This window comes from Coccinella septempunctata, chromosome 3, assembly GCF_907165205.1.
Source record: "Coccinella septempunctata chromosome 3, icCocSept1.1, whole genome shotgun sequence".
NCBI lineage: Eukaryota > Metazoa > Arthropoda > Insecta > Coleoptera > Coccinellidae > Coccinella > Coccinella septempunctata.
Genome location: NC_058191.1, coordinates 29,028,077 through 29,034,076, shown reverse-complemented (window position 1 = coordinate 29,034,076; position 6,000 = coordinate 29,028,077).

The following is a 6,000-nucleotide window of genomic DNA, read 5'->3' as shown; positions in this document are numbered from 1 at the left end:
CAATATCTTTTTGTTCTGTACCGAATGATTCAGTGTAGTATTTCCCACCTGAAGATATATTCTACACTGTGTTAGCGAAACACAGTGGTTGAATCACTCGTGTTAATGAAAATGATGTTATTATTCAGTTTTTAGTTATAATTTTTATATTTACTGTTTCTGTTTTAGAGGTCATTTCAAGATGATTTCAAGCAAACGTTACTAATGTATTGGGAATTCAAATGAAGATTGCAGCGGCATGGCATGGTGATGACTGTTCGAACTGAAAAGTTAATGCAGTCATTGTCATTCAAGGGGATCTTGAGATTTTCGTCAATTGAATCCTTTTTTTCAGTTTAAAGTTGTTTTTTCCCAATTTTGAAGATTGATTGTCGAAACTGGATTCAAATGTGTTAATTATTATCAATTTTAGGTCAATTAATGTATTAGTATTTATGAACAATATTCCGACTACGTTCTGAATCTGCTGATAAAAGAGAGTAATATTTTTTGAATCCGAACTTGGCACTTCCCGATCATAATAGAAGGAAATTGATTATATGAGGGCCACAACTATGATATCTTGGCGTCTCCATTATATACAATGGCTAACATTTCAACATCGATGCTAAGAAATTTTGAACTGGAAATCAGAAATTATTTTCTAAATGAATTTTGTGTGAATGTTATCGAAGTCCTTATCGAAGTCCTCTCTGGGGGAAACAGATTTGTTTTCATTTTGAGGTTATATATTCAGGTTAGGTAGTTAATTCACTTATTATTCTTCATAACTCATTTGAAATGTACAGAAACTTTACCATGCTATATAAGGACGAGATACATATGTCCTTAAACATTGACTAAAAGTTCGTTTCATCATAGTAAAAACTGACATCTTCACAAGAAAGTTGTAATCGAAGATTTGCTCAAAGGATGCGAATTATGTAAACTTCACTAGGCTTTCCCCATTGTCACGAGATAGATAAAGATATTTTCAACAGATTAAGACATATTTTTTATGAAAACTCTTATTGAAATACCAAGATATTTTACGTTTCTCGGTGTAAGCAAACAAAAGTGTATTAACCTTTTATTTACAAAAATTGAGACCAGGGTGCGTATCGCTTGTTTAGAATTCTTATGTAGGTATAGTAAAATACTGACGCTGATTAACTACCGGTTGATTCGGGTGACTTGGAACAGTCCTGTAACTTGGGACAATTACCCGCCTTGCAGATTTCTTTGTTTCTTACCATTTATGAGTGAAGGGACAAACTTATAAGATTAAATAGCGTCTTTTCGGTTAGTTTAACAATAAACTCCTCTTGAGTTCGCCGTGACCAGAGCGTTTGAATTGACAGGAAAAATTTGCAAATTCAGGAGAGTAAAAGCGCGTTTTTTATGGCTCCTATACTTTCTAGTGTCCTGCACATGTGTTTCACTTTGTGCATGTGTAATATTTTTTTTGGATACGTGAGATATTGGGATATGAGATATGTCATGAAACAAGGTTGTTTACAAATCAAACGGCAACATGGATCTCATTCATTTATTTTGTTGTGACTTGGGACAATGCCGAATAGATACCTGCGGCGCATTGGCAGCAGGATATATGCCGATTTTTCGCAGGATAATATTATTTACGTTATTTCCACAAAGAAATCACCACAGAATGAAAGAAATCAAAGTTCCCTTGTTTTGTTTAGTTTTTTACTATTGAGTTGCAATATATTTGCTTTCGTTGTAATAGGGGTCATCATTTAATTTCCTTACTGAATTTCAACTATATAATCACAAATTCTAATTCACCGTCCAAGTCACCTATTTCTTTTGAGAGTTGAGAAATCAATGGATTTTAACTTGTGTCCCAAGCTTCCCAACTCGGTGGGTGACTTGGGACCAGTATATTTTAATTTTTTTTTAATTTATATCCGAATTCTGAAGCATGGTATATATGCTAATCAATAGTCTGAGTCATTCAGCATATTTGAACCTCTTTCTGACATGAAAATAGGTCACCGTTTTTGAAATATGACAAGTTGAATTTCAAAATCGTCACCCGAATCTATGGTAACGACTTCAAATAATGTATATTATTTATAATAATAATATGGGCTTTCTCTACATAGATTGATATAATTCTGCACAAAAACTGTATAAATACGATACACGAAGATGATGAAAGTCCATGTTACCAGAAAAAAGTCATCAAAACTTTTAATAGTCAATATGATGAAGATATTTCTTCATAATGAGTTTTCGAAAAAAGAGAAGTATTCTGCATGCCTTTCTGTTATTATGTTCGCGTAGGCAGACGTCTGGATACAATCCTGTGAAATCGCGGAGCAAGAACGCAAGAAGCATGGAAATATAGAGCGGAGTACGCGTCCGTTGCCAGCTGATTCAGGCCCCCCCGCTCCCACCGCACGCGAATCCTCCCTCCGTTCCACCATTCACGACGTAACCTTCACCCACTGAACGAAAAACAACTTCACTAACCGAAGCTACGGGGCTGCACGGAGGCCATCTTACCCCCCGATTCCCCCAATTTATGTGGTCGTTTTCTCTTACTCTAAACACCATTTAATATCCCCACAACAGTTTTCAGGGTCGATTACTTCGTTACACTCATTCATGGTTGAATGAGGGGTTAGGTAAATTGTTTTCGGGGCCTTAGGTGGTGTTGTATGGGAATTATGTGACAAGGAAATTAATGTCCAAGCTTCTCTTTTCGATATTGTTTTCGTCCTTCCGACATGAGCTTCTGCTATTACCCCTGTTCGATGTTTTTCGAAGATTCGTATCTTAATTTATGAAGAGGGGTTTTTTAAGGACCATTCAAAGTACTGCGGGATCGCTAGTTATATGTTATCAATGTACCTATACCTGCATTAGGCAATAAGTTGCTTTACACCTTTATGAGTAGTAGTGTTGAGAGAGAGGCAGCGAGAGAGCAGAGCCAAGCAAGTGTTGAATGCACACAACACATGCATAAGGAATGTAAAATTCATTATCACTATCGATTCATTGATCCTGATGGCAATAACTAACAGCAATGTCACTGTTCCTGAAGAGATTAGTTGGCTATTGCAATAATTAGGTCTCCTACTTCAGAGATCAGATGCCGTCAGGCCAAAATATTCTGGACTTAAGTCATAACAGGATATATACAGGCAAATCAGTCAAAACCCTATCTATTTCTCTACCTCTGAACTTCTAACACTCGATGTTTTCCGACAGGTTGTCGTTACATTCTCTGGTCTACTTTTTTTACCAATGGAATTCTCCTCATTTTGGGTTATCACAGCATATGCAAGTTTAAACTGAATAATTATGAGTTTCATTCATGAATTTTTCGAATGCACCGCGGAAACTATTCAAAATCAGACTTCAAATGAGGTTTTAAAATTTGAATCGCTTCGTTTCTAGTCTACGATTTGGCAACAGCGCCTACTAGAAAATAAGAAGAACAATAGCTTGTTTCTAAAATACCAGCTGTTGATTTACAGCCATGATAAGGCGCGTACTCACTGGCGAGCTTCAACAGCAACCGGCCGTAAAAATCCCATAAAATTTTATGACCTTCCTCGTTCGGCGCAGACTTCATAGACAGCCATCTTTGCCTATCTCATCAAGATAATGTATTTGTTGTCCTTTATTATCAACGCATATGTCAGTCGATGTTGCCAACTTGTGCAATAGAAACGAAACGCTTCAAATTCCATTTCAGCTGCACAATGTTATTTGAACTGGAATGAAGAAGTGTTTGTATATATCTAACAATTAGATGAAGTATACTTCAGAAAAAAAATTCGGGAACTTCCTTCATCTATTGGGAATTCAATAATAACATTAGTGATGAGTAAACACGCAATTCAACGTTGGTGCCTGAAGTCACAGGTTGTTGAATAGTTTCGCATTCAACGTTGACATTATTTCTTATGGAATATACGTTGTAAAAGCACAATAAGGACACGTTTCTTATTGGTTGTTAGATTAACAAGTTTTTGAATAATTTCATATTTTTCACTGATGTGATGTTTCTTACTTATTATTGCTCAGTAATAATAGAAATAATGGTTAGATGATTATAATATAATGTGTCGTTCATCTAACATTTTTGTGTGCGGAAAAGTGACACTTTTCCCTGCGAAAATGAATTAATGTGAGTTTGAGAAAGAAAACAAGACCATAATTATGGTTAATGAAATTGTCACCTGTGTTGGCTACATTCTCCATCATGTTACATAACTTCACAACAGACCTTCATAATTGGGAAACTCACCGAACGAAAGCATTAAAGTTAAAATGTGAAGCGTAGGAGTTGAGGGTGAAAAAATTCAAAAAAGACATTAGAGCTGACATGTCATGTACGTTAAGTTGATGCAGACAGGACGGCCCCAAATGAAAGCCATTCCATGTCTGAAAGGAAAGTGTCCGTCCCGGTCAAGATGTCAAGAAAGCTTTTAAAACACACTTAGGTGGAGTTGAAGTCGCATATAGCTGCGAGAAGAGCTTTTCGCACTTTCTCGGTGTTATCCGTCCCAGAGTCGGATGTACAGTAGACAGCCAATATATTTCAGCTTCATGCAGGTTCATTTTGTCTGTTGTGTTAACTCTACTTGAAAAAGTTTGCTGAAAATTCTTTTAAATATGTATTTTTTTTTGATACCTGAGTAAGTAAACACCCTTTTTCAGTAAAAACTTCAGGATTGAGATACCTTGAATGAATTAAAAATGAAAATGAAATTCGTTTTTTTTTGCCGCACAATATTATTTTTATCCTAGAAGTAGATCTCAACCGGAATACTGGAAAAATATAAAAATAAATTGTTCTTAGGTTATCGTCCATTTAGTTAGAATCCCAATATTCTTTCATTTCATAAAAATAAATTTCCACGTTTCTGCCACTTAGTTGTTAACAGGCTAGCTGACGAGCTAGCTCCACCACTCTGAATGTTAACATAAGGTCCATTTCATCGAGGATGAGTAGATGCTGCTGACCATGGTTTCGGTCTCATTGAAACTCGTCAAAGCAACACAACTCCACCTGTATGAAAATGGAATGAATTGATCGACCCTTCATTCGATGCTTTGATATCTGAATAAACACTAGCGCCACCTGATAGTAAACAAGATCCAACCAGAGTTGTTTGAGCTTGGTCTCTATTGGGAAGGATCAGAAATATGGTGACAGCAACTTTTCTTTTGAAGTTAAAAGAATGAAATTTTCAGGGAAGATTACTAGAGCCGTGCTCTCAGTTTTCCACTCATTTAGATGAAAAATCTCCATAGGGTATTCACGCAAACATACTTCCTTATTTCAACTGGAAACCCATGCTTTTTCATCGAATTTTGATTTTAGTCCTGAAAACAAAAACGTAATCTATTCTCAACCTTATGTGTGAAATTAATTATCTCCCGATATCTGACGTTTTTAATATATGCAATGCAATTAATCATAACAATATACAAAATCTTAATTATATAAAATTCAAAATCCTTCTTGTTGATCTTTTCATAGCCTAGGTCAATCAGCAAATCCCTCAATGTGAAGTCAATTTTTCTGTTCATCTCTTGATTACATTCACACGTATGAGAATAGGATACAAGTGAGCGTCTTTCGGAAAACACGAATGGGAGTAACGCCCAGTTGCGTTAAAATTCATTGCTTCTTTAAAATTTTAATCCTCTATCATTTCCTTCGTAAATGACATTCAAAGTTACAGTGGTATTCCATAATATGGCGTTGTAGCTAGCGATTGACCAGAATTGACCATCAAGAGAAGTGTTGTTTTCTATCAGGACAACACCAGACCACACACATCTGAAGTGAATCTCGATATCTGTTATATATGGTTATTTTGGAAATTATCAAGGGTCTTTTGCCATCCATTGTTCGAAATCTTTTGTGAAAACCCTCCATAGTAAAAATTCTTTTGCCCAAATTATCTTGTTGGAATTCTTTAGTTAAAACTATTTTGTTGAAAATATCTTGTTGAAATTCTTTTGTTAAAACTC